The 18,588-nt window shown below is 46.4% G+C and overlaps 1 long non-coding RNA gene across 1 annotated transcript in view; it reads right to left on the reverse strand.

The window, feature by feature from the left end:
* Positions 1 to 18,588, reverse strand: part of LOC132013050 (uncharacterized) — a 270,890-nt gene that overhangs the window by 13,002 nt on the left and 239,300 nt on the right. The gene's annotated exons all lie outside the window — the stretch shown is intronic.

An 18,588-nucleotide genomic window follows, 5' to 3' on the forward strand; every position in this document is an offset into this window, starting at 1 on the left:
TTTAGAAATCCGTCCCCCACTACTTCTGTATCTTTGCTTTGAACGTACCTGTTTTCTAGACCATAATGGTCCAGTTGTTATGGCAAGGGAGAGCATACTTGTGTTTTGTATGTGTGGAGGGTGAGCAGTGGCGGAGGAGAGAGTACGAGAGTACGAGAGAGAATACGAGAGGATGGATGGATGGTGGGAGGAAGACATGAAATTGAGTTTTCAGGGCCTCCAGGAATCTGTCATGTTTTCATTGGCTCTCATAAACCAAAACCATCAACCCTTCCACAGAAAACACAAGTCAGGGTAATAAACCAGAAATAATGGTCTGAATTGTTTAAATCCTTCATATCTCAGGCCAAAATCACCCCATTTGACCCCAGTGTTCGACTCAGATGATGGCGTAGGGACCCTGCAGCCAGTGCCTGCTAAGTTTCCATGCTGGCTGGGGACACCCAGCCTTGGGGGCACGTGCTGACGGGGACTCCTCTCCTAGTGTTGTTCGGGTACTGCCAGCTCCTCCTCATCTCAGTTCTACTTTGTGCTGGGAATTTTAAAAGTGCCAGAACTTTTGACACAGAACCAAAGGTAAATTGCATTTGCCATAGATGTGCGGGGCGTGTTTCTAAGGGGCGGCCCCTTCTCATGGGAGTGGTTACTGCCTGGGCTCTACCCTGCAGGTGGGATAAAAATCTGGTTGATTTCACTGGGGGATCCTTTTCTTCATAATTTGTGAAAGATACTTTATTAGGACACCCAAAGGGTTTAGTTGAGAAGAACTGAACATTACTTTTGAATATAAACTATACACAGATACGAGATTTAATACAGCTACTTACAGAGAATACTCAGATCGAATGGCTCCGTAGGGCGGGTGTTAATGACTAATTTTTCTTTCTAAGGTTGGGGGGCAAGGAGAAGAAGAGGCAGAGATGGCCCCTGGCCTGCCCTACAGCCTCCTCCCCTTCCTGTAATTCAAAGTCTGGTGCCCTATCATATTCTCCGTCCCTCAGTCTGGCATCCACCAGGAAGGCCTCTTTGGGGCATTAGGGATCACGGCAGAGTGTGGGGATTTCTCAGTGTCTGTCTGCAGCTGCTCAATATTGAATACATAGAAGATAACTGCTCTGACCAAATAGAATCTATCAATCATACTACTTTTACTTTCACCTTCAATTTCCATTCCTAATTGTTAGTACACAGACCTCTATACCACAGGCTTCTAAAACAGAGAATGCCTAATGTAAAGGCCTCTGATTTTTTTTTTTTTTTTTTTTTTTTTTTTGCTTAGAATGTCCTCTCTGGTGGTATGAGGGCTTTTAGGGTCTTGCTAAGGGTTGGTTTGGGCTCTGGCCACCTTCTGACTTTAATGATGTCCATGAGAGACATCCCATGATATTCAAAAGGCAGTTCCTCTACGTTTTCTTTGTTTCCCCTTGAATCAGTTCCACCATCTCTCCCCACCGCCATCCCCTCTGCACTGCCCCCACACCCAGGGGCAGTGATTGAATTAAGACCTGCCCCTTGTAGCAAATTCCACTTCACCAACACTTTATTTGTTCTTCATTTCGATTGTGGGAAGGAACTTACTGTGAGATGCCGTGGGGCCTTACATCACTTATTTACAAAGCTAACTGTTGGGGCGAGACTAACTATAAACAGCAAATTTAAAATCGTCTTAGGTTTGGGGAGACAGTTACATGGGTCACAGCTGCTTACTTCTGACTCTTCCCAGCATCCTAGACCTCCCAGATCAAAGCTGCCTGGAGGGAGGAGGCATCGTGGCTCCGGCTAAGTTTACACAAGGCAAGGAGAGCTCTTGGCTGTTGTTATAATTATCCCCACATCACCCACCTGCACTGGCCCCTGGCTTTCTCCACCAGACTCTAAAGCACTGTGGCATCAGAGAGGACTCTCATGTCAGAGCCTCATGACGTCATAGCTGTGACCAGCAACACCTCTTCCAGGAGATTAACTGACCAATAATTCTGTTTGAAAGCTAGCAGGTCACTTCAGCAAATGGACCCTTTCTCCCCATCGGTATTTCAATTTTCTTCTGGCTTTGTTATGGATGAGGATGTCCCATGGATGAGGGATGCGGTGTGGGTTTGGAGAATGCTAACATGGCAGTGGGTGAGAACATGAGTGCGAGGGGAAGCAACAGTGGAGAAAACACCTGGGAGATTTCTTGGGGACAATGAGACACAAAAGCCAGACAAGAGAAGTGAGAAGTCACATTAGGAAAAAAAAAAATTACAGGAAAGTATTGATTCAGCCAAGGGTAAAGACCTCATTGAGCAATTGATAATGTCTGGTACTTAGAAAGGAGGTTGTTCTGACCACTCCTGGTTATGGATGAAAGAAGATTCTAGTCACTCTGGAGGGTCTGCAATTGGCGCTTGTTCCTGGTACTTTCCGGAAATAACTTTGCTTTTCGAGGATGAATGTGGGGTCTGCTTATTGAGAGATCACCTGACAGTGGGCCCGGGATACCTTGGGGGAGGAGAGGACACTGGATGAATTAAAAGCCGTTGCATGTCCAGTGAATAAGACAAATAAAGCTAGACTTTGAATCTCTGATACATATTCAAAATTACCTTATCAATATACATTATGGGAATCCTCATTATAGTAAAGTTGTTTCAAGTCAGCTTGTAGGTTCCCTCTTCCAGGAAGCTTTCCCTATTTCTTTCCCACATCTTACTCTTTTTTAAAATCTTCTCTTTATTTTCGTGACTAGGGTGGCTAGATGTCCCAGTTAGTCCAGAATGGTCCTGGTTTGTATATGCTGTACTCAGTCATTAATAGCACATTCTCTTAATTCTTAAGAGAATTTACCCTGGACAGTAAATTGTACGGGTCGCCCTCTCCATATAACACTCTGAACTTCTCCACTTCATAGCCCTAAGTTGATCTGGGTAATATCTGATTTATCTAAATCCTTCATTAGACTGCGAGGTCTCTGAGGGCAGACACCTTTTATGTTTTGCTCACTGCTGGATCTTCAATGGACGGTACAGAGCCGGTCGCACTGTTGATGCCCAAAAATGTTCATTAGGTAGGTGGATAAGTGCTCATCATCTAATTCAGATCCCCAGGGGTTGCCTCTCTGGAAATGTTTCATGGACTGTTTTGAGCAAGACAGAAGTCACACAGAATAAAGAAACTATCCCCATCCCTACTGTTAGGTAATCTGGTTTATTGCCATTGGCAGAATCCAGTTCCTTCTGCCATCTGGGGTGTGGTCTGGGTAGGCAGCCCAGGCTACTCTCCCGTGCAATCACTCTTATATCTCAGAGGCACTGTGGACTTTGAATTCCATATGAATGACTCCCTGGAAATGATGCTTCCCTAGACAAACAGGGAGGAGGGCGTGGATAGTAGAGTCCAGCTTTGCCACTCAATGGCTCTGTGATCTTGGTCAAAGCCCTTTACCTCTCCAGCCTTGCAAGAAAAATGTCCCTTCCAACTGTGACCCTCTCTGATTCAGTGACTGTCCTGGGATTTACAAATAAATAAGAACCATGGGCTATGAGCCAGAATGATAATAAAAAGGGCTTCTTTTGAATAACTCCATGCAGAAGAGGAGGTTGCCTTCAAGTTCTCTATCTTCACTTTCTTTCCCAGCCTAGCCGACCCAGTGCTGAGTGCTCAAACCCCTGAAACAGCCCCCCAAACCCTGTATGGTAGGGCTTCTTTCCCACAGTGCTCCACTCTTCCCTCACAGCCCTACTAAGCAATCCTTAGGCATTGGCTCTCCTGCTCCATGAAGGACCAGGCAAATGTGGAAAGCATTCTGGAGTCTACCTTCCCAGGGAACCAGCTGGCTGTTTATCTTAGGACAGTCTAGAGCAGAGAACCTGGGGAGAAATCTCTGACATGTGATTGAGAAAGAAGGCAAATGATAAATCAGAGATGTGAGGTAGGGTCAAGAATAGGGAAAGAGCATCATGAGATCAGAAGGCAGAAGTATTCGGTTCTATTTGGGAAACAGAGGGCAAAGCTTGTCGTAGTCGAGAGAGCAGCTTGGATACTGTGAATCAGGGAAGTACATAAGCGATGTGTTTCTGTGGGGCTATGGGCAAGTGGGAGTCCCAGCAGATGGGAAGGACGGGAACACTAATGGCTACTAAGGCTTCACATGGTTCCACAGTTGGGGTTAATTACAATTTCATAGAGGACTCCTGGAGATGCAACACCTTCACTCAGAGCATGAATTCTCAAATAACAGAATCTCCAATGGTGTGGCAAGCCCCCATGGAGAGATATTTGGAACAACTAAAACTGGATCAGAAAGCTACCTTTTTCTCAAGTCAGAACCAGTAAGATAGAGAAGGATCTAGGGGAACTGCTGAGTCAGATGTGTAAAAGGTTGAGCAGCTTGTCCATCCTACAATGTTACTTGAAAGCTGAGGACAACAAACTGGTTAGTTGCAAGGGAGGTAGAAGGGCTAGGTTTGTAATTCTGAAAGTATCCCTAATAGCAGAGAAGGGTAGACATGTACCCTAGGCTTCTGTGGAATGGCTTAAAGTGGTTCCTTAAGGAATCAGAGGTTCTGGTGGGGTCTGCCTTCCCACTTGCTGTCAATGAGCTGCTACTCAGATTCTGTGAGACTAAGGATGAGAGATGCTTTTGAGAGAGGGACCCCTGGTCTCTGCTTCTTGCATGGCTTATAAACAACACAGTCCCTGGGAACTTACTGAGCAGCCAGTGAAGTCGGGGTGGCCCAGAGAGCTGCCAGCTTCCTCCCCCTACCTCTCAGTCCTGGAGTCTGAGAGTCCACTGACAGTATGGCTACATGTAGGTAATCAAGGAGCAGAGCTAATCTGTTCATCTGCCCAAGCTGCATCCAACATCCTTCTGTTCACTGACGGCACAGTAACACGGAGGCGCTAGGCCGGCCACAGTTTGCCTCCTGAAATGAAGCTAGAGCGCTCGCTGCGTAATTCATTTGCGTGCGAAATGGAAGCTTAATAGCATAAGTAAAGCACTAAGCAGAAATTGGCAGTAAATGTCTTTTTTAAGTCTTAAAGATAGACTCTACTTCACTCATAAAGCCCAATTTGGTATTACTTAATTGCATAAAACACTTTTCTCTGAAGCCATACCTACTGAGTGGATTTTGGTGGCCTCTGTCTTCCGCAGCCCCTGCCTGCTGAGATGGCCTACCATCCTCTAGCTCCTGCCCACCTCCCCAGACATCTCCTTCCACATGGCACTGAACCTGCCATCCCATACTCACAGGACTGCATGCCCTCCTCCAGGGCTCACACAGTAGCAAAGACCAGAGGCACCCAAGTGCAGGACAGCCTGGCCTTGGGTTTTGAGCATGCTGGTTGCAGAGACAGGGGAGTGGAGGCTCTGGCTGAGGCTGGGGAAGCATTAATGGCCAGGGCTAGCAGGGTATGCGCTGGAGGAGTTGGCCTCTATACTTCCGGCACTAGGAATGGCTCTGGTGAAATCCCTTCTCCACAGAGAAGCCTCAGGCCAAACTGAGTCTGCTCAAACAAAGCGGTGCTCATACAGGCCAGGACTCTAGCAGAAAGTACCCCCTCTTTAGTGGGTCTCTTTCTGGTTTTCTATTGCTGCACAACAAATTGCCCTAAAACACAGGGACTTGAAACAACCATTTTGCCTAGCTAGCAATTGTATGTTTTGAGAATTCGAGAATTCCAAGCCTTGTGGGTACCATGTAGGGCAGGACCCACTTCTCAGATGGCTTCCTTCCTCCGATGGCTGGTGCCTCCTAACAAGCTGGCCCCTGTCTCTGCACAGCATGTTTCATCCTCCAAGACATCCGCCTGTGGCTTTCACTTTTCACAGCATGGCTTTTAAGGCTGGTCCTCCTGAGGGGAGGTTTAAAAGCGAGCATTCAAAGAGGCACAGTGGAAAGCTGCAAGGCTTCTGTGACTTAGCTGAAGTGCCCGAGATCACGCTTCCTTCCTTCCTTCTATCGATCAAGGAGGTCAGTGACTTCAGCCAGGTCCAAGGAAGGAGGAGGCATACCCTTCCCCTCTGGGTGTGTACATGGCGGGGCACACCTTGCAGGAAACTTCCCTAGTCTCCAAGTCACTCACATAGAACCAAGGCTCTGAGTTCTCCTCATTGGCTCTTGCTTTTGGTAACCAACACACCCACACATGTGCGAAGACCCAGACCTGCACTCCCGAGTACACATCGTGAGGGTGGGCAAACAGTGTTCCTGTGCGTGCATACCTCACAGGTTTAACGGGTGTTCTTAGAGTTAAATATTCTTTACATATGGAGACGTATATTTTGAAATCTACTAGAGTACTTTTGTGGCAGTTCAATGGTCCAAGACTGGAGTGCCATCCTAAAAACCAAAAGACTACAGCACCCAGCAATGCGGCTCCAGCCCCTCGGGAGGGCAGCACCCTTCCTCATGCCCAAGAATCTTCGGGTCCCAGGTGAGGACTGGCTCACTGGCTTCTGTCGAAGGTGAGGCGAGGGGGCGAGGAGGAGGACAGTTTGAGTTATAAGGTGGGGGAAGGGAACAAGAACATCCGGCTGGTTGATGACTCTGGGCGGCAGCGGGCTCTGACCTCGGGTTACCCTTTTCTGGGTCACTCTGAGATAATAAAAGCAAGCAAACATGCAGATATGTCAGAGATGAAGTCCTGTGAGGGTTAACCAGCGAAAGACCTTCTCTGGGTCTACACGCAATTCATAGCCCTTCTGTCAACAAAACTTTTGAACCTATTTTTTTTTTTTAATTTATTTATTTGACAGACAGAGATCACAAGCAGGCAGAGAGGCAGGCAGAGAGAGTGGGGGAAGCAGACTCCCTGCTGAGCAGAGAGCCCAATTCGGGGATTGATCCCAGGACCCTGAGATCATGACCTGAGCCAAAGGCAGAGGCTTTAACCCCCTGAGCACCAAGGTGCCCCACTTTTGAACCTTTTTATGCTTTTGACATTTAGTTCTCAAGCTCCCTGGTAATAACTTGGCCTTGCAAGGCACTACACCTAATTACCGCTCATTTTTCATTCTTCTCCCTCCCCGACTTTTCTGTAACCATATTTGGTGGGGAAATCAGTGAAAGGATCACCGGAGTCAGCATCTCTTCAGTGCCTGATGCCTGCGGGACTGGAAGCTGCATGGGGGCAGTGGCCTTGTCTGCTGTTTCTCGTTGTTACAAAGCAGTGCAGAGCGAGCACAGTATCTGGCACGTGGTAGCACTCGTTAAATTGTTTTGGATAAATGGGTGAATGAATTTATTCAACAACATGCATTCAAGAGCTAGCATATGCCAGGCACTGTGCTGGGTGCCAGGGATCTATTAATGAAGAAGACGTGCTCCCTGCCCTCCAGGAGATCAGATCATGCTGGTGCGGGTCCGTTTACATTTCTTGGCTATTTCTTCCTCGGCCCTCAGATCCATGCACTGCTCATCAACTATCTGGCCATATGGGGACCATCTCTCTGGCACAACAGCCCAGATGGTGGCTTCACCAGGCAGGATTATTTAGGGGTGATCTTCTCCCAACCTCCTCCCTTCCTAGCTCTCACTTAATTACCCGGCATGCCTCATAAATAAAGGGTTGGGGGAGGGAGGGATTGTCTTCGCCTTGTGAGCATAAATGTTTTCTAAATGATATTGTTCCTGCAGCTTCTGAGAGCCTCATAAACATGCCTGGCCCTGGATTTATTATGCGACAATAATCCCGCTTAGCCAGCTGGTGAGATTCATAGTCCTGACCCCTTCCCCAGCACCCGCTCCTCCTCGCTTCATGTAGGAGAACTGGAGGCCAAGGGTGAAAGGTCGCAGGGCCTCAGAGACTACAACTTGGGCCAGCCTCCAGCAGGCCCATGCTCTCAATCCACCCTGAGCACTGCTGCCTTTCCTCATTACATCTACTCCCTGAGTACTTCCACCCAGCTGACCCCCAGCAAACCGCCAAGGAGTTCTGCAGGGGTAAAGCAGGCCCAGCAGGAGTGAGGGGGCCATGCACAGCCCTGCTGTTCTCCTCTGCATGTCTGTCCCTTCAAAGCCTCTTTAAATGAGCCCAATCCACATGCTGGGACTGTTCAGAAGGTCACCACAGGCCTCAGCAAACAGCTCCAGAATCCTTTAAGCACCTCCTGCCCACCCGGTTTGCAACTTCTCTGGTTTCAAGACCCCTAGCACTCACTTTGGCTCGGTAATTCAGATCCTCTATCTTTGTATTAACAACCCAGTCTTGGACCAACATCCCCAGTGGGCTGAGAACCTCATTGTGACTTCTGTTCCCTGTGTTTTAGCTTCAGACTTAGCATGGGTGGATAAGAGATCCTGTAGGACAGACCAGAAGTGCCCCCTTGCCCTGTTGCCTCCCTGACAGAAGAAGGACCTGGCACTTTAGAGACTGATTACTGTGTCAGGGAGCCAAGTCATCATCAGTCCTGGAGTGCACCTCCTGTTAGCTGTGTGTGCAAATGAGTGTCATCCAAATATATCTGAGCCATACTGCTGCAGCCTTAAGGCCTGGTTTCATACAGTGCCACATTAAAAAGAAAAACAAATCTAACCCAAAAGCTGTGAAAAAGCAGTATAATTTTTTTCCCCCTAAAGGTTCTTGAGGAGATGGTAAAGGGGAACATATATTATATTGCACAGAGAAAAGCATTCTAAAAATCCCTGTTTACTAATCTATCTGTACAAGGTCCTACAATATTTAACAGCAGCAGAGTTGCAATATACAGTGATGCAGGTTGTGCACTGCACAACTCTAGAGGGCACCATTCACATTTGCAGCCATAACAGATATATATTTATTATAGCAATTTTTTGCAGATAGTACTAAAGTGTCTTGAAGGAGGGATGGCTTTTCCCATTTTTCTATAGCTCTCTTTTCCAACTCTTTCCCCCAAAATCTCCAACCTGTGCTGGTCTTCCCGCTTTACTTCTTTATTTCTCTCCCTCAGTAAATCCTCTCACCCTCCAGATCTTTTCTTTGGAGAGGGGTCCACACCTTCCCTGGGTCATGAATTTAACCTCAGCCCCTTCCAGGTCTTGACTATCCTTTGTCATCACTATTACTCGGGAGCAGATCCGTGGTAAAGAAGTTTCCCCCTTACAAAATGACATTGCTCTCTCTCCATCACCAGAGAGTCCCCAGGGGCTGATGTCGTTGTCAAGAAGAAGATTTAAGGATCTAGAAGAGACAAAAGAAGAAACCTCACTCCTGCAAGAGGGGACCATTTAATTCCATCCTCTGTCATCCCTCTGGCCCAGTCCTTACAGCCAGGCATGATTGGTGATTCTAAAAAAGCCCCACAGAAGTGTTCCCAGCACCAACCGCCTTCCCTTCCAGGATCTCATGTCATCATATGCAGTGATTTTCTTTCCTTTCTCATGAACCTGAGTCTCTCCACAGGTGACTTAAAATACAGCCTCTGTTTAAGATGCACAGTGAGGACAAACAGGACACCGATTTTCCCTCACTGTCCTCTGAGCAAGATTTTTGCATCAGCCACCTCTCTTCAGACATTTCCTGAAGTATGGGTTGGGAGGGGAAGAAATGCACCTGATAAAACCCCCAATCTGGGCCCATTCAGTGGGCACTGATACCCATGTGCCCCTTCCCAAGGATATTTGTTCTCTCCCCCTCCCCTCCGCCCTCCTGGCTGAATCCTGACTGGAGGAGTTCACAACACCCTCCATGACAGCAGAGGAAGAGACTTCATTGTACCTTCGACTACTGGGCCAGGACTTCCAAGAGGGCTGGATTTCCTTCTCCCCACCATGGCGTTCTACTCTGCAGATGCTGCCCTGCGCTAGGCACCTGCTTTCCTGACCCATGAAGAGTGAGTATTTTCCAGACCTTTATCCCTCTAGGCCAGCTTCTTCTCAGTACCCTTGATTTCTCATTTGAAGTTGGAGCTCACCTAATCCCCACTCCATGCATTAACCTTTCAGGGCGGCAGATTTCATAGAAACAGCTCCCTCATTGGAACCTCCCAGAACAATTACTACCACTCACAAAGGGAGAATGTACTCCCTCTTTCCAAAGGTCTCTTGGGAACTGCTGGTTGGCCACATCCCCACCCTCTTGGTCAGTTGTGGGCTCGTGAACCCCAACCCCACCAGAACCTGCACCCATGTGAGGAGAGGGGGCTCCTCCCCCTCTCTGCTATCTATCCTTCCATTCTCCTCACTCCTCTGTCTTCTCCCTAAATAACATCACAATCTAACCAAATCAATCACCCTCACTCAACATCGTCCCCAGGGGGCCTTTTTGGAGAACGTGGTACAATCTTCCTGTCACTTCATCATCTGCTGAAACCCAACAGTGATGAGCTGCAGTTCCTGTCAGCACAACATTATGAACAATCTGTTTGGGTGGGTGGAGGGGAAGGGAGAAGGCACAGCAAACACAAGCCTTACTCCTCAGGTTCTGTCCCCACAGGGGTGAGCTCGGCTTTCCACACTGCCCTTCCCATGCTACACATGTGCATATATTCGATATTCCTTTCCCCAGAGGATTCCAGAACCAGAATTTAAGTCCTCATCCCTTGGGGTTGTCAGGTGTCTCTACTCATCTGCCTTAACGTTCAAAGATGGGATCGTCATGGACGCAGAGGCTGCGGTGGGACAGGAGGCTGGAAATGGAGTTAGCTCAGAGCACGGAGGTGAGAAGTACATGCCAGATCTGAAGTGATGTGTGTTGAAGGAACTCTATTGCTCAAACATAGACATAGAGGGAAGAAGTGGAAGGTCTGTTGGAGATGATTATGGGGGGCTTGGAAAATTAGCCAAGAGGTAGATACTTTATGCTGTGAGCAGCTGGGATCCTCCAGTTGTTGGAGGTAGCCTAACATTCCAGGAGCAGCTGAGACTGCCTGCCTCGACCTTGGACAGATTGCACAGTATCTAACACCACACCCCGTGCCAGGCTGTCATCACCCCTTTTCTCCCTGACTCACTCCTCTTCAAGCCCTCCTAGACCCTGCCGCCATGGAATCCCTCCTGAAGGCCAGTTCTACATCAGCCACTTGTGCTCAGAATGCTTAGCCACCTCCCCCCCACTCACATCCCAGCAATAAATCCTTATCATGACTTAGGCAAGCATTCAAGGTCCCCATGCCTTAATTTTCCTCTTTTATTCTAGTCTTGTTTCTATTTTCTGCAACCCATGATCCACCCAAATGAAGCCACTCATTGGCTTACCCTGTGCTATGCTCAAGTCTGTGATGCCTAAACCATCTCCACCCTTCCAGGCTCAGTCCAGAGGATCCTGCCAGTATGACGTCTCTTTAGTTTTGTTCTTGCCTCTCTGATCACTTTCTATCCTGACTTAGAGTTATTTATGTGCATACCTTACCACATAAATAAGGGGCAGAGCCTGCATTGGTCTCCTCCAGCCCAGGAGGGGGCCTCCCTGGCTTGGACAATCGGTAAATGTCTCCACATCTGTTGCCAGCCCAGACCTCCCTTATGTCAGAGGTCAGTGGGCATCAGTGGTCACTTCTGCTTCTATCTTTGGGGAAAAAAAATGAAAGAGCAGGGAAAAGAAAGACATACAAAGGCACCTCTGAGAGATAGAAGAAAGAGAAGAGCTGGGGATTTATTTCTGGCTCCCTGAGTTGTTTATTATCAGCTTCTCTCAGGTACAGCAAACCCTTCACATCCTCACCGACAATTACCGAGGAAGCATTCAACTAATTTCCTCAACTCCAACTGTCTTTAGTGTGCTCTAATTTTAACATTACTCTCAGTTGTTTTTTGAAGATGCAAATAAGTTGAAATGACAGGTTCTGGTGTGCCCGCGTGCTGTCTGTCTGTCTGTCTTGCACTGGGTGGGCCAGGAGATGAGTGCATATCTTAGGGGCTACCACTCTGCCCCTGGCTCAAACAGGAAGAGATCAAAAAATGACTTTTATAAACTTTTAAAGCCATCGACCATTTGTATATATTTCTCCACAGACAGCCAAGGGCTCTGATATCTACCCTGTGTCCAACACTGAATCGTTTAATTATACTGGTCACTGGAGAGGAGGGAGTGCCATGCATTAGAACAGTGAATGATGAAGGAGGGAAGCTAGAACTGAGGCACTAGCTCTGACCAGCAGCAGGGGAAATAGCCAGACCTTTTGTGTAAGCAGCCTTGGGGGAAAAGGGCTGTTGAGGGCTGAGGAGTCCTCTAGTTCATTCTCTTGCACCCTGGCAGGACTCCTGGCTATCAGGGATGAAGCCAGCAGGCTTCTTTGTCACCTGCCTGAGGGTCTGTAACATTCATGTCAAGAATTTTTTTTTTTTTTTTTTTTTTGCTATACCTCAATCCTCCTCCCTCTAGCTTCAGACACCATGTTTGTTGTTGTTGTTGTTGTTTTGTCTCACTGGAGACAAAGAATTGCTTTTTTGTTCAATTTTGCTTTCCATAAAAATAAGACTCCGCTTAAACAATTATAAACCAGCATCTTCTACTAACTTCAAATCGTGCATATACTTTAAAAACAGAAGGTACACTATAAGATACACATTTTTGAAGGTTATATTATTTATACTGTGCCTACCAATTACTAAGTATTTCTTCCACCTACATTGTTTCATTTACTCACACAACCGCCCCATGATTCTGGTATCTTTACAATCCCTTTTTCTCTATGGAAGGAAACGTTCCATGAAGTTAAGCAACTCCCTTGTGCTACACAACTTATAAGCCAGCCTGCGACTGGATCTCGGGGTCCAAAGCCAGCATTTCCAGTATACTAGGCTATCTCTCACTAAATGTCTTCTAAAAGCGGTTTTTGAATGGGTAGCATTGGCCTCGAGTCATTAAGTACATCCCCCAATCTTCGGCACTGTTCCTGCATTCACTGAACACACTCTAATAGAGCACTACTATGTCTTGACCAATGGATGGACAACGTTAAACATGGCCATGAACTAATTAACTCACCAAATGCAATTCTGATCAAAGCTGCATTTGAGCCTCTCTATCTGCCACTAGTCACCCTCTGATTTTTCCATGGTATATCTGTATAGTCCAACTCTGTCATCACTCCCTGTCCCCCCAGACCCCTAACCCAAACCACAGCCATTTGTCCCTCAGAAAGTGCATGAGTCCACCAATGTACACTGGTGCATGACTGACAGCTGAGCGCCCTGTAAAAATTTCTAGAGAGTTATTTAGAGAGCAGCATGTCTCCAAACTAGAAGTAGAAGTATATGGAGATCTTCCAAAAGTATTGTGAACACAGGTACATTGAAGGGAACCAATTTTTACTTCCACAACCTCCAAGACTCTCTTTCCTAGAACAAACTGCCAAGGAACATGCCTCCTGTTAAGGCAGCATGCTGTTTCGACCTTCCTGCCTCCCTTTCATAATCGCCCCATTTTACAAAAGAAAAGAATTCCTTTCCATTGTTGCACTATCATGCATGATTTGTGCAAAACTAAAAAAGCTCCAGAGCACCAAGACAAGATATGATTCAAGGTATCAATATACCAGTCAGGGTTTAGTGTAGGAAACAGAACCTAGAAAGGTACTTTAAGTAAGAAGGGATTTAGAGCAAGGAACGAGGAGACTTACAAAAATCAATAGAAAGGCTACAAGTACAGATTCTAGACTGGGTTCCTTGGAACAATTTCTAGAGCAGTAAGGAACTTTTCTTCAGGGAACTTCCTGAGCGGACCCTTGGAAAAATGCTTATGTGTGACAGGAGCTCCACAGTGGCCCAAGCAGACCCTGGACACCAGGAAACTAGATGTGGGAGCCCAAATCTATGGCCCAATAATTAAAAAGGGAAGTCAAGAAATTGCCAATGCCATGACTGTTTCTCGACGCACAAAAAGTTGGAGAGTAAACACGGAATCTGCTGTAGGAAAATCCTGACCTTCTTGACCAGGGGAGACCATTAGATGACTCAGGAAGGACACTTTTGTCTCACGTCTACCTTCCAAATTTCACACAAGTGCATCAAATAGCAGAAATTAACACATTCCCAATCCTATGCACAAAAGAAAACCCATAATGTAGCAGTTAGATTTCCCTCCTCTGCAAATAAGAGCATGAAATGCAGATTTGAAGGGCCACTCCAAGTACCAATCTGCTCCAGTTGGTGTCTGTGAAACCCCCTTCAATTCAAAGCACCCATAAATTTTGGGGAGCTCTCATCTAGTCCTTGTCATACACTCATTTCTCTTAAGGATATGGTAAGGCCTTTTGGGATGTTCTGACTTCATGGGCTGATGGGAATGATGAGTTTTAGTTTAAAATTCTCACCTCTTCCAACCCCAACTCCTGAAGGATGAGCCCACCAACTAAGGACAGTGAGAGCATCAGTAAGAAATATTAAGGCAGCTTTATTTCATCCAGGCAATGAATTCATGGCAAGGCACTAGGCAGCTTAAAATGTGAATGTTTAGGACTGATAAAAAGCTGGCTGGGAAGTAGCAGACAGTCTGCATTTCCACAATTCTCGGTAGCGAGAGAGACAGTGGTGAGTGACGCCTATTAACCCATGGTGCATCCATGTCTCAGTTACATATTTTACATGATGGCAAGAAGGTGAGGGTGAAAAGTCCCACACTTCCTTCCAAGGGCTCAAATACTACACCTTCGAGTCATAGAAGCATCTGTTAAAGGTGTATCCCTTACTCATTTTTCACTTGGGCAGAATTTCCTTCCTGTTATCAGCCTCTTCTCTGCTCATTTATTCCTTCCTACCAAGAACTTATGAGATTTAGATTAATTTAATGAAAATATATTGCTAATCTTATTGTAAATAATGCTGTTACAATAATCATTAATAAGTATGTTATGGTAAGTCTCCCACTTACTGGTGACTCAACACCTCTCCTTCTGTTATTAGTATTGTATATTGTATCATTAACAATCACCCATGGACACACAAATTAATTATAAAAAGTAAACTTGTCTCTTCATTAAGAGATAATTTTCTAAAATATTTTGCTTTGTATATTTAATATTTTCTCTAAAAATTTTTCTATGTATTTTATTTTGATTGATTCTACAATACTAATTATTCTAATAATAACTTCAATGCAAAGAAAAATACAATCTAGAGCCTTATGGTCAAAATAATTTTATAAAAATTAGTTTTAATGTATATATGATAAGATAATGAATGAAAGTCTTTAAGGCATAAGAATATACTATTATAGGGACGCCTGGGTGGCTCAGTTGGTTAAGCCACTGCCTTCGGCTCAGGTCATGATCCCAGTGTCCTGGGATCGAGTCCCGCATCTGGCTCCTTGTCCAGCAAGGAGCCTGCTTCTCTCTCTGCCTCTGCCTGCCACTCTGCCTGCTGGTGCTTTCTCTCTGACAAATAAATAAATAAAATCTTTAAAAAAAAAAAAAGAATATACTATTATAGTAATATTCTACATGGAAGCAAAATGGAATTTAAGAGAAAAAAAAATAAAATTCCTGGCTGTTAAAGAAAGGCTGGGTTTTGCTGCTGCTGTTGTAGTTTTTAAGTAGATGAGGGTAGATATCAAAGTGCTTTGGTGTTTAGTTTCCTTCTCACACATGTGACAGAGTGAAGTAGGGATTTTATTATAAAATGGCAATATTTATAATAACCTGGAAATATCACCTCATAAAACTATATACACTCATAGTAAAATTTTAAATGTTAATTTTAAAATACACAAGGCAGTACATGGTTTTTCTAATTTATTTTAGGGTACCCATGAGTAAAAATGTTTTAGGGTCCCTATTCCCAAGCCAGCTATGGCCAAAACCAAGGAATTAATCTATAAGGAAGAAAATTCGGACAGTTTTGGAGGGCCGAGAGGAAAATGCTTTTGACCAGGGTCAGTGCAAGAAGAGCTTTTACCTGATGGGGTCTTTGACTTGCAGCGGCTCAGTTCAACTCTCCCTCACACACCGCAGTGAGGGAGGCATTCTGTGTTTCGGGTGCAGCCTCTGGAGCCAGACCGCCTAGATCCCTATCCTGATTCCTACCTGCCAAATAGGTGACACTAGACAGACGCCTTAACCTCTGAGACCTGGTCCCTCACAGAGTTACAGGGACGACTGGCCCCATGTCCCAGGACTGCTGTGAGAACCCAGTGTGATCAACCATATAACGTCCTTAGAGCGGCCCCAGTCCTAGAAAGGACTCAATGAACTCTTGCTGTTTGTATCATCACTGCGGTTTTCCAGGGAGGATACGGAGGCCTCGGAGGGACTAGGGAGCTTGAGGTGTGCTCCAGTGATCCCCACCACAACTGCCTCCCTTCCTGGACCCGACAGGGATGGCCGTGAGGTGGCTGCCTGTTCTTGCTGGCCTGTGGGATGCTCTTATTCCTCACACCCTCCTGCCCCCCCCCCCCCGCTCCTCTTCCGCTCTCTCGTCTCCCCGGGGAGGAGGCACGGAAGCCTGCACGGGGCTGTGGAGACAGGTGGCTGCAGTGGGGAAGGGAGAATGGAGGACAGGCACACGATGCTCTTCAGTCGGCCCAGCAGATCGGTCCACCCGTCTGTCAGTTCTGGTTCTGTAGTCAAACTCACAAAATGCCTGCCTCTTTTTTGGAGAACTTTTTTGCCCTTCTGGACACCTAAATGTATCAGTTCTTCATATGTCATCAAAGAGAAAAAAGGGGGGCACAGAGAAGACACTGAGGTGTAAGAAGGTATTGTTTAGTCTGTTTACCCCCAGCCCCGGGCTCTGCTCCTCACAGACAAATCAGAAAGGGATGAAGCCCATGGACCCTGGAAACCACTGGCTGAGGTCAGTGGCTGTTCCACCTTCTACCCACAATCCATCCTACAAAGGGGGCCTGTCAGAGCCAGCTGAGGGGGGTCGCAAGAGCAGGAGGGAGATCAGCTGTTCCCTGAGATACCTTCAATGTGGGCCCCAAATTCCTCAGCCAGCAAGGCTCCCAACCCCCACACTCTAGAAACAGTGTTCTTTAGCCCAGCATCCTGCTTTTCCCTTTGGCATGTTAACCCAAACCCTTAACAATTTTGTTTGCTTGTTTATTATCTGTATTCCTCCTCTGTGATAAATATCCCTCTAATATCTATCCTCTAGATATGAGAATGTAAGCTTCAAAGGGCCAGAGACCTTATGTGTTTCATCCCTGGTTAAGTGACCACTGTCTAGTACAGCCCAGGCATGTATGTAGTTGGCACTTAATAAATGTTTTTTTGTTTTTTGTTTTATCTTTTTTTTTTAAGGATTTTATTTATTCACCTGACAGACAGAGATCACAAGAGAGGAGGAAGCAGGCTCCCGCTGAGCAGAGATCCCAATGTGGGGCTCCATCCCAGGACCCTGGGATCATGACCTGAGCCGAAGGCAGAGGCTTTAACCCACTGAGCCACCCAGGCGCCCCTAATAAATGTTTAAGTATGTGAATGAAGTACTGCATGACTGAACGAGTGACAGACAAGTCTTCACCTCTTCCAAGTACCTGCACTGCTCAGGCCTCTGTCTCCCTATTACAACATGGCTGACCTGGCCTCTTTTCCTCACTACACCTAAAAAGATGTATTCACTCACTCATTCATTCATTCATTCGTTGAGTAGTGAATCCTGGTAGGTGCCTGTCATAGGTGTCAGGGAGACAGGGAGCTTGCAGTGCAGGATAGGGACAGACTTCAAACGAATAAACAGATCCGTACTATTATTCACCTCTCCAATGGCTTGTGAAGGAAAAGAAGAGGGTACTAGGAGACAGAAAAAGGGGGATGATGTCAAATTTGGAATAGGGGACCGTCCAAGACCTGGAAGGTGAACCTAGCTGGGAGAGAGGGAGGCTTTTTGCAAGCAGAAAGAACCGTGTGTGCGAATGATCGGAGGCAGAAAGGATGCCCCGCGTGTGGGTGTGGGGTGAGAGATGAGTAAGGGGTGTAGGCAGTGGTAGGACACAAGACTAGAGAGGCATCTGGAGCTGGGGCATGCAGAACCTGATGTGCTTTGTTGGAGAGTTTTGTTTTTATCCAAAGGGCTATGAAAAGCCTCACAGAGTTCTGAGTAGGGGAGTCATGGGACTCCTCTTATATCTTTAAAAGTTCTGAGTGTTGAGTGGAGAACAGATTGCAGATGGTCAGGGGAAGAGATAACAGAATAGTCAGGAAACTTTTGAAGAAGTACAGGTTGAGATAGGATGCTGGTAGCCTTGACATAATTTCTGTCCCACCCAGGTATATACCCCATTGACAAGATCATTCACATATGTGTTCATTCAGAAACTCACTAGAAAGAACCTTTTGTAATAGGTGATGGGATACAGCAAACCAGACAGACATGACTCTTGTCTCGGTGCACCTTACAGTCTCATAAGGGAACAGACCACTAAACCCAAACTTCAATCTTTGGAAGGGTGTGCTAAGGCAGAGGAAGGAGGGAGGTGTCGGCACATCAGAAGAGGCACTAGACCCTGACCTGCTATGTCAGGGACTGTCAAGAGAGACCTACACCAGAACGACAAATTTGCAAGTACACATGAACTGACCCCATGTCTGCCTTCTGAAGCAACCAAGTGCTCCTGACTTATATTCATCCAACTGCTCTGACTAACTTCACCAGGCTGTCCACAGGCAACTCAGTCTTACTGCAGCCACAACTGAAAGCACGACTGTCCCAACACCCAAACCTACCCCACACTGTGCTTCTCAAA

The sequence above is a fragment of the Mustela nigripes genome, chromosome 1, assembly GCF_022355385.1.
Source record: "Mustela nigripes isolate SB6536 chromosome 1, MUSNIG.SB6536, whole genome shotgun sequence".
Lineage (NCBI taxonomy): Eukaryota > Metazoa > Chordata > Mammalia > Carnivora > Mustelidae > Mustela > Mustela nigripes.